At 35.6% G+C, this 11,542-nt stretch overlaps 1 protein-coding gene across 5 annotated transcripts in view; it reads right to left on the bottom strand.

Moving 5' to 3' along the window:
• Nucleotides 1-11,542, bottom strand: part of LOC106875510 (uncharacterized) — a 337,304-nt gene that overhangs the window by 252,337 nt on the left and 73,425 nt on the right. For all 5 annotated transcript variants that reach the window (XM_052966003.1, XM_052966005.1, XM_052966004.1 and 2 more), the window contains exon 2: nucleotides 4,264-4,332. The gene's annotated coding sequence lies outside the window, so the exon portion shown is untranslated. The remainder of the gene's footprint in view (nucleotides 1-4,263; nucleotides 4,333-11,542) is intronic.

Raw genomic sequence — 11,542 nt, 5'->3', positions numbered from 1 at the left:
ATGCTCTTAGCTTAGGTTTTCCTTAGGGCTGGCCAGATTGGAGCAATATCGAGAATAACCAACCGAAATTGTAAGGAAAATTTGGAACTCGACTGAAGAAAGAAAACTCCGAATGACCCGTCCTTGTTTTCTTTGTATCGTCTGTCTGGATGTTTTGTCCCTTTCTTGTATCACCTAACTGTCTGGATGTTTTGTGTTCTTGTCCCATTCTGTATTATATATATATATATATATATATATATATATATCATATCATATGGACAACTAGGCGCAATCCGATGCTATAAAGGAAGAATTGAATAGCCACTAAATGTGACTATGTGACTAGGGTATCAAGACACCTACAATTGCTAGAAATAAGAGATAAATGCTCTTAATGCCGCAAATGTATACACACATGCTGACAAGTGATGTAATCGTCCAACCACCGCCGACTCGAAATTTCCTTAGACTAAACGTTTAGCTTCGCCAATTTCCGCTCGTTCAGCATATATCGGTCAATTTAGTCTGTCGGCATATAAGTACCATAGAAATCTATGGATAACTTTGCTGACTGCTAATGCGTGCAATAACAGTCAGAGAAAATTGTTCTAGGTTCGATTTTTAATAGATTAAATATATAGATAATCGAAATGGGCAAATACATCTAACACCAGTAGTGATATACTGTAGCACCAATAAGATACTTATCTATGATAGGCTAGGCAGATCGTTAACAAAATACAAAGAAATATGTAATAGCAACACTGAAAGAAGTCTAAAATATTAATTCAAATAGTTTAGATAAACTCATAACTAAAGCAGGCAGATAAACCTACCACCATGCTGAGATGGGGAAACATTTCTAGAATTGATTTGCTTCTGGCTGAGGCACTCAGAAAAATTTGCAGCGGATAAGATCTATGCGTGTGGTTGGTCAAATTTGACTTTCGGAGTATCGACATAGTGAAATGTCATTTCATAGTAAGTAAATTAAAATCGTAATGCTGCAGTTTATATTGTGTTGTTATTATATTTCCTAATTTGAAAGAGTCCAATGCATAGACATAAATAAATAAGAAAACACGTGCTGGGTGACGAATACAATTGATACAACCCCAAAGGGACTATATAAGAAATCACACTTTAGGTAGGGTTGGTAGCACGCCGGACGAAATGCTTAGTGGTATTTCGGCCGTTGCTACGTTCTGAGTTCAAATTCTGCCGAGGTCGACTTTGCTTTTCATCATTTCGCGATCAATTAAAGAAATACCAGTTATGCACTGGGTTGATTAAGTATGAACCGTGTAAATCTATTACCTATCAAAATTTGAAATGGTTCACATCAAATCCTAAACACCACGGAGCGTTCTGTTCGCCCTGCTTCAACTAACCTAACTGCTGGATTCCAGCCACCACTATTTCAGAACTGGCTGCGTCTTCTCTGTTTACTAAGACATTTTAGAGAATTTATTTGGGTTAAGAAATTTTGTTTCACAGGAGTGGCTGTGTGGTAAGTAACTTGCTTATCAACCACATGGTTCCGGGTTCATTCCCACTGCGTGGCACCATGGGCAAGTGTCTTCTACTATAGCCTCGGGCCGACCAAAGCCTTGGGACTGGATTTGGTAGACGGAAACTGAAAGAAGCCCGTCGTATATATGTGTATATGCGTGTGTATGTGTGTGCGTGTGTGTTTGTGTGTCTGTGTTTGTCCCCTCCAACATCGCTTGACAACCGATGGTGGTGTGATAACGTCTCCGTAACTTAGCGGTACGGCAAAAGAGACCGATAGAAAAAGTACTAGGCGTACAAAAAATAAGTCCTGGGGTCGATTTGCTCGACTAAAGGCGGTGCTCCAGCATGGCCGCAGTTAAATGACTGAAACAAGTAAAAGAGTAAAGAGAAAAAGAGTATATATAGTATTTCTGTGTTGCTCCTAGATTAAACCTCATAATAATTCATTTGTTACCATCAGAGTAACAAATGAATCACTATAGAATATAATGTAGAAGGTGCACCACCGGAATACTATCATTACAGGCTATAATCTAACCATCATTATACTCATTAAAAATATATACATATATTCATGCCTGTTAGATTTAACAGTAATTTGTTATTCGCTGTTAAGTTTGAGCTATAAGAAGAAGATTGAAATTAATGTTTCATGTGTATTAGTTTGATGCAAATTTCGAAATGTACAGCCATTATCAAGAGATTTATAATGATGAAAGATAAGGGGACATATGTAGAAATATCAGAGAAAATATTATCAAATTTTATCTAATATTGTCTCTCCATTTCACCCGATTTTTTCTTTACCCGCTAAGAGTACATTTGATAGATGGAATTGCCTATATACATAAGTATGTGTATGTGCATACTCACAAAAAGACACACACAAGCACGCACATTTATAATATAAAATACATGCTAACAATATGCATACATATATATAGATACATACATACATATATATAGATAGAGAGAGAGAGAAAGAGAGAGAGAGAGGAAGAGAGCGAGAGATACATATATATATAACATATATAATATATATGTATGCATCTATGTCAATATCTATCTATCTATCTATCTATCTATCTATCTATCTATCTATCTATCTATCTATCTGTCTATCTATCTATCTATATTTATATATATATATATACATTCGTACACACATCAATACCCACCCATACATACGTATGAATAATGACAGAAAATGAAAAGTGTTGTAATTTTGAACAATTTCGTTCAGTTTTTTTACACAAAACTGCTGTTTCGCTTATGTTGTAGCAAATTACATCTAGATTGAAATATAATCATTTTCATATCGTGTAAGAAAAATATAACCGTATTCATATATTCAGTATTATTCTACTTCTAGTATATTTATGTTTTTTTCCTTTTCGAAACTTCTTGTCAGGAAGTAAAAAAAGTGCCCATGAACCTTAACAAGGTTGTCAAATTTATGGGGAAGAAGAATGGAGAAAGGTGTTGTGAAACCGAAAATCGGCTCCGAATACTAGTTGCGACTCCGTTAAAGACAACCAAGATACCAAATGATGGGCTTAAAGCTTGCGACAGATTAAAAATGGTAGTGATAAATTTCGAAACGGAATAGGACTGTCACTCTATGTAGCCATGACGGGATTTCAATTTAAAAGGAAAAGGACATCTACAAATACTGTGAGAAAACCAACCCTATATTTTTATTGTTCATGTTCCACTAATCTACTGTTCTATAGTGGTACTTTTATTTATCTACCTCGAAGGGACGAAAGGCTAACTTGATCTGGGCGATATTTGAGTTCTGAGTGCAGAAGCCTGCTGCAAATACCGGGAAACATTCAACGCAGCGTCCTAACTTCTCTGTCAATTCGTCATTTTGTGCTGTTATACACTGTGAAATCTATAATCCTTTCTTTTCTTCTACAGGCACAAGGCCTGAGATATTGGGATAAAAATGAATTCTATATATGTACACCACTGTATTAGTTTGTAATGGAGAAAGTTATTTACAATATAGGAGGATGGGTTGAATAGTTCATAGGTTGACTGCGAAGGAACGATGTTAGACCTGCGAAATCTTGCAGGCTTTAATTTGAACTCTAGTTTCTTTCCAGATAAACTGAAATTTGACATTTCAAAGAAGACCTCAAAAGTAACTAGTGGGGTCTTTTCTTAAAAACGGACAAAATTTGATGTTATCAAGTATGGGTTTAGCCTCTAAAGCTGACAAGGTTACTACATCAGAGAATATCACTCTAGCTTTACCAATAGTGCAAAAGTGGGCAGTTAAATATAGGAGGGAAGAGAAAGTCTTGGTGACGACCCAACAGCTATTACGTTCAGAAAGATGAAGTAATATTAGAATTGACAGAGTGCTGAGGCAAAATGTCATGTAAGAGATATAGAGTGATGGAATAAGTATACAGGGTGACAAAATTATATATATATATATATATATATATATATGAGTGGATTATTAGTTCATTTGATAATCTGGTAAACAAAATATCTTGCGGTACATAGTCACACTTCTTGACGTTCGAATTTCGAATATCAACAGGATAAATTTTGTATCCTTCCGGCGATTGCTAAAATAGCAGTATTCTATTTTGCCACCTGCTATATCCTCTAGAATTTGTGGTCTCTTGCCTAAACCTTAATATCTCCTACTGCCAATTAGAAATTGATTAAAATTCAAAAGATCATAATTTTTCTTCTAGAATAAAAAAGTCTAGTCTACTAAAATAAAGAGATTTCACTATATCTTACCTTTAGTATATCAGATTTGATGTACACCAGGGCGCTGTTGCTTCGCCTATATCCTATCTTCCTTGTAACCTGCAACGAAAGAATACAATCTGTTTATAGGAAGTATTATTTTGATTATAACTATTGGCAAGTTATGTAAATATTTGAATAGCTAACAGAAAGACAAGGACAACACATCTTAAAATAATGTACTTATGATCAAAGACAATCTCCCTGTATATCTATAGTTACATTGACCAATGTGTCGTTTTAAAAGAATCAGGATGTGATTAGGGTGTTATTTCTAGCAGGTACAGATACCAACTGTAAGCCCTTCTGTTAAAGTCAGTTGATATGGTAATGGTTGAACTTTCTATAAATTTAGGAACGGGTGGACTGCAGCAACGTTGCAACATAGTCAAGAACCATTTAATCGAACATATTGACCCTAGTATTTATTTTCAAGTCTGGCATTTCTTCTATCGAACGATTCTATTTTCCGAATCTTTTAATTACGCGGCCGTAAAGAAACCAACACCGGTTATGAAACAGTAGAGTGAACAGCTGTTCAGTTTCGGTTTTATGAACAGTTATATAATATGGGTACTTTCTCTGGTTACAATGCACCCTTCACGACTATGTAGTTCTAGGTCAATTGTCTTTTTTCCATAGACTCGACTTGACAAATAGACTGTCGGAAGAATGAATGAAATTTAGCGGATGTGTATGCAATATCATAAAACTTCACTCGCGAGATATTCGGTTTTAATAAGCTTACGGTTTTAATAGGCTCTACAGTATATATTTAGCATTATTTTCCCATTTATTCTACACAATGTATTTGTTCTCTCACACACACACAAACGTGCATAAGAGTGCAAAAACATGTACACACAAATATATACAAATATGTAAGCTTGCATGTATGTATGTGTATATGAAATTCCATACCGTTTGACAACGTATATCGGCAAATACAAAAAGAAAAAACTAGTGCCTTAAGACTAAACTTACTTAGATTCACCTATATACAGACACAATCTTTCCATTTCTATCCTCAAAATGCAGTTAAACAGTAATTGGTCTATATATATATATATATATATCATTGTGTATATTCAAACATATATATATGCACACACATACACCGACATACAACATATATGTATGTAAGCACAAACACACACACACACACATACATACTTAATATAATGTAGGGCAGCAAAATTATAGAAATTCTTCTACCAGTGGCCTAGCATGTATAAAAAGTCAATAGACAAAATATTTTCCATATAAAAATTAGTGTACATTTAAACACAAAAAGGGTTGACCACTTTACATGCTAGAAGGAACAGTCAAAAGTCCAAACCACAGTTAAGAGCAATTTCGAAGGGAATGCAAAATAAGAACATTTACCATGTTTTTATTTTTCATTCCCTTCGAAACTGCTCTTAACTTAGGTTTGGACTTTTGACTGTTCCTTCTAGCATGTAAGGCGACCTGTTAAGGGTCAACTCTTTTTGTGTTTAAATGTACACTAATGTATATATATATATATATATATATATATATATATATATATATATATGTACATAAACATGTGAGAGATCATGAAAGGTCTAGATTGTCTGTAAATTTATGATATAAAATGGTGCCATCACATTATCTAGACTGAGTCTTCCTGATATGCGTTGCTGCAATGTGCTACGTTACTATCAACACAAGATAATCTATATAAATGCATTAGTATATTATGAATCATATATTTGTTATAGATGCATCATTACAATATGTTATTATCAGACAGTCTGGATATTTCCAGTCGCTTCAATTTGCAAACAAACAAGGTGTAATAGGTTCACATCAATGAGAAACTTGTGGAAACCATATGTTTGGCTTCTATTAATGTAGTGTTAACAAAGCAGCGTTAACAAGCCTTGAGAAAAAGGCATGGTTCGATATTGAAAACTATAATGACACGAGTGTTGTCATTACTTCATTGTTAACAGAATTTGCCGACATGCTATTAAGGTTTCGTAGATATGTAAAAGCGTAAATAGTTTGTTTGCTGTGGTTATTTTTAACCGCAGGCTTAATGATCAACGTCTTTATACTTTTGGCATCGTTGTTCCGTTTATAACACTACATTGTAAAAATATGATCACTTATTTTCTACAAAATAGTGTGGAGCAACATGAGAAAATAATTCATGTTACAGTCGTTGTTTTACCACAGGTTATCCCGATGGGTCATATATCTCTTTTATTCTTTTACTCTTTTACTTGTTTCAGTCATTTGACAGTAGCCATGCTGGAGCACCGCCTTTAGTCGAGCAAATCAACCCCAGGACTTATTCTGTGGAAGCCTAGTACTTATTCTATTAGTCTCTTTTTGCCAAACCGTTAGCTTACGGGATCTAAACACACCAGCATCGCATGTCAAGCGATGTTGGGTGGGGGAGAAACAAACACAGACGCACAAACACAAATACATACACACACACACATATATATATATACATATATACGACGGGCTTCTTTCAGTTTCCGTCAACCAAATCCACTCACAATGCTTTAGTCGGTCCGAGGCTATAGTAGAAGACACTTGCTCAAGGTACCACGCAGTAATACTGAACCCGGAACCATGTGGTTGGTAAGCAAGCTACTTACCCCACAGCCACTCCTACGCCTATTTAATCAAATAATTTACGGTGGTAACCATCGCATATGTTTATGAATGGCTTTTGTTATCTCCTCATCCAGTGGTTCTCAACCGGGGTCTATATGGCCCTTGGGAGTTCAAAATTTATGTGCAATATAATGGTTATGCTTTCTACAATGCACAAAATAATTCTTGAGGATTCAATTGAGCAAGATAGGAACCACAGGGTCCATAGACAAAGAATAGTTGAGAAACAATGTTCTAACCAGTAAAATGCCCAGAGCTCGTGTTCTTGTACACGACTCCTCACGCTAGTCGGGTGAAGGTATCTTCAAACTGGCGATCTAACTTAAATTTTTGCAACACATTGGACTTCGCCAAAGGTACGTAATATGCTAGATAGATTGCAGAGTGAAACCGAACAACAGATTAAATATAGCCCTTAAGTAGGCCACGATGGGATTTGAATTTCATAATGCAAAGAGCCAGAACAAATACCACAAGTCATTCAGTCCAATTTTCTTACATTCTAGACAAATTCACCGCAATTCAGTGATGCTCCAAGATAATGAAAGGCTCCTAAATAATGAAAGGCAAAGTGACTTCAACAAGATTTTTGTTTAGAGCTCAGAGAAGTTTGACGAAAACTCTGGCACTTCACCAAGCATTTTGTTTTTAGATTTCGAAAAGCGAATGATTCGCTGAAAGTAAGTGTTGCTGCTAATTCAGGAAGAAATGCCGACCGTGTAGCGGCTTCATTTTCGTTCGTACAGCAAAAAATTAGATCGCATGTATTTCTTGATTTCATCGAAATGATTGTCTTCGCAATCAACCAATAATCGAATTTAATTACCAAGGTCAGTTAAATAGAACATCAAAGACACGTTTGTTATTGTTGTTGCTGCTGCTGCGGCTGATTTCTCTAATTCTACTGATTCTTTTGTTGATGTTGTTTAGTCACAAGGGAAACATAATACAGCAAATTTACGAAAAAAAAAAAGAAAAAAGGAAGGATCTGTCCGGAGATGAATTTCTCGTAAATTTAAGTTCGTCGAAAACTACAATATTCAAAGTGCATTGCAGTCATTTTGAGTATGAACTCAGCTGAGTATGGAGGGATCGTTTGTGCCTATGGCGTTTGCAGGCTCCCTGGGATCAGTGCTTTTTGTGCCGTTAAATTTCTGTTTAAGATGTTGCAAATCAATAGTTATAGAAAAGACATGACCAGTAAAAAAATTATGAAGGCCGATGTCCCATGAAGAAAAGCTAGGCAAAATGGTTAGTAATGAGCCGAGGGATATGGTGGATGCAACAGAGGTGACTATTGGTAAAGACGTGAGTGCGGCAGAGAAGTCTGAATAGTGGAAGGACGAAACCAGCCAGCTACGAAGAAGAGAGGCTGTTATGGTTTCGAACATGTCGAGAAAGTTTTGTTCCAGAAATGCAAATAGTTCGTTAAACGTAGATGCAAATCCAATAGTTTTGGAGAAAAGAACAGTCAATAGTATCGACCTCAGTACTTGAGATATATTTATTTCATTGACCCTGCAAATAGATGAATGAAAACACTGGCATCGGCGGATTTCGAATATTGATTCGCTGGCTAGCTCATGAGAGACTTCAGTAGAATCCACTTTGTTGCAATTATTCGGGTCAGAATGCCAATCTGAAGATAATATTATTCGTCTGTTAACCTACTTTCTTATGATTAAGTCATATAAGAGGAAAAAAGATTGTATACATTGGGAAAAAAGCTTTATGTATATCTTTATTACATGTTGTCTCCTACAGACTTTTTGCGCCCACAGAGTATCTCAAGAGGCATGATAGAGCAGCAGACTATATTCACTGGGTAATTTGCCCCATGATAAAAACTGGTGGGAACACAAACCCCCACCAGTGTTTGAAAATGATCACATCTCACTCCTTTGGAATTTCATCGTGCAAACTGACAGAAAGATAAAGGCTATTATGCCAGACATTGTATGAAAGGATTTTAGAAAAAATTAATGCCTCGTCACCGATATGATTGACTCGGCTATCTTTCGATTTGATGTGAGAAAACGACAACTGAAAGCACATGGGTTTTGTTTACATCTAATCGGTTAACCCTAACCCTAACCCTAACACTCACAGGCCGATTAGATGTAAACAAAACTCATGTGCTTTCAGTTGTCGTTTTCTCACATCAAATCGAAAGATAGCCGATTGACTCAATCGACATAAATGTATCTGTCAAGACCTACCAAAAACTGAGCAAGTATAAATTTCTTCAAACAGAAATTGGCAAAGTGTGGAACTTCAGGACTAAAGCAATACCTGTTGTCATAGGTAGCCTAAGAATGATAGGAAGAGGGGCTGATTGCTACCTAGCTCAGAAACCAGGAAATCCGAAAATGGAAGAAATTAAAGAATTAGTGTTCATGGGAACTGCCCATATTATACGTAAAATATTGTCTATGTAATCCCTAAAATATTTTATGCCGTAAACAGTGTCAAAATACTTTTAAATGTACATAACAACAAACATCGTAACATCAGACGATCATCTTATAACACTGGTCAACAAATATTTTTCATCAAGCATCGAGGTGTACTTAGTATAGTTTTTAATTACTGATTTCAAATAACCAATTAGTTTTTTGGCATCACTTACAGTTTTCGAGATGAGAAAATATTTTGGTTTTAGCTCAGGCATTATATAGAAATTCCAACTAATGACGTCTAAGTATGTATTTCATTTACATGACGGAAACATGCCTTTAAAATAAAATACATTATTTATTGTTACATAGTTCAGATGCAATATTTCATCATCTTAAGTTAACCAATCAAGTTTTGTCTGGTAAATTAGGTATTTCAACATCTCGAATTGTCCAGTCTGATGAAATATTTCATCATCTCAAATTCGATATAAGTATAACGGTTTGTATCTATTTCCTTAACTGTTATACAATGTTAATAATGTCAAGACTGTAGAATCGTCCTGATGTGTTTTGTTGTCTGTGAACAATTTATTGTGAAAGCTCAAAAACGTACAATAACACCAGAGATCAAGAAGGTCTATAAGCTATACTTTGACTGCCCTCTTAGAGATCAGGACAAGCTAGAGGCACCACATTTTATATGCTCAGCTTGCTCAAATGGCTTACGTGACTCACAATGGAAGTCTGCCAATTTCAGTTCCACCGGATGATGGTGTTGTAACATCAGATGATGATGCTGACTGTCACAATAATGCTGCTGACGAAGATTATGTGGCTGTTGACGATAGTTTGAACCTCAAACATTTTCCCAAGCTGAACTGAATGACCTTGTCAGAGACCCATCCTTTCCTTCTAAAAAGATAATATGCCCTCAGTTATTACGTTAATGATTTTATATATACAAATATGTAAATATTTTCGTGTATCTACTGAAAAAAATATACGTGCTGAGATAAACATGGAGGGAACAAATAAGGACAGACAAGGGGATTAAGTCGATTACATCGACCCCAGTGCATAACTGGTATTTATTCAATCGACTCCGAAAGGATGAAAGGCAAAATCGACCTCGGCGGAATTTGAACTCAGAACGTAGCGGCAGACGAAATAACACTAAGCAGTTCACCCGGTGGGCTAACGATTCTGCCAGCTCGCCTCCTTACCATCTCTCTATATCTATCTATTTGTCTCTCACATACCCACAAGCACACGCACGCGCACACACACACATACACACACACACACATACATACACACACACACACACGTTTTCTCTCACACGCCCCACTTATATATTTAGATGTACAAATTGGTCAAAGATATATAAGTAGGGAAGTAATAATAAATGGTTAGAATATGCAAGCAAAGTTCATGAGTTCGATTCCCGATGGCGCGTTTTGTTTTTGCGCAAGAAACTTTATTGCACGTTGCTCCAGTCTGGCTAATTATCAAAGATGAGTTGTACCTGTAATTCAAAGTGACAACATTAACATTAACTCTCTATGTCAACTGATCGCATTAACTGGAACTGTCGTCTTCGTAAGCCACGGAAAGCCAGTTATAAGAAGCGAAGCCGAGAATGACCAGCTATGAACTTCTATGTAGGTGTATCTTTGGTGCATATTTATGAATGTGTGTGCATGTGTTTTACTGTGTATTTATACGAGTGTTATATGCATAATTTCCTTTATGTGCATATGTACATAATTTTCATGTTTCTCAATAAGTACGCACATGCGCACAAACACGCACACACGCACACACGCACATACGCACACAAACGCACACATTGTGTAAATAATGTATGTATACGTATAAACAGAAAATGCACATGGAGACATATATATATTTATAAATTTATGAATATATATATATATATATATATATATATATATATATACACACACACGCACACACACACACACACACACACATATACACGCACAGACCTGTGTACGTTACTTTGTGCGTTTCTGACTTTGCTTGCATATTCTAATCATTTATCATTACTTCCCTACTTATATATCTGCGTAACTATATCGCTATAAATACCTACATACATCACAATATATACTTATATATAGATATATATATATATATATATACATATATATATATATATACATATACATATATATGCGTGTATGTATATA

Source organism: Octopus bimaculoides, chromosome 3, assembly GCF_001194135.2.
Source record: "Octopus bimaculoides isolate UCB-OBI-ISO-001 chromosome 3, ASM119413v2, whole genome shotgun sequence".
NCBI classification, from domain to species: Eukaryota; Metazoa; Mollusca; class Cephalopoda; order Octopoda; family Octopodidae; genus Octopus; species Octopus bimaculoides.
This window is presented reverse-complemented; position numbering and strand designations above follow the sequence as displayed.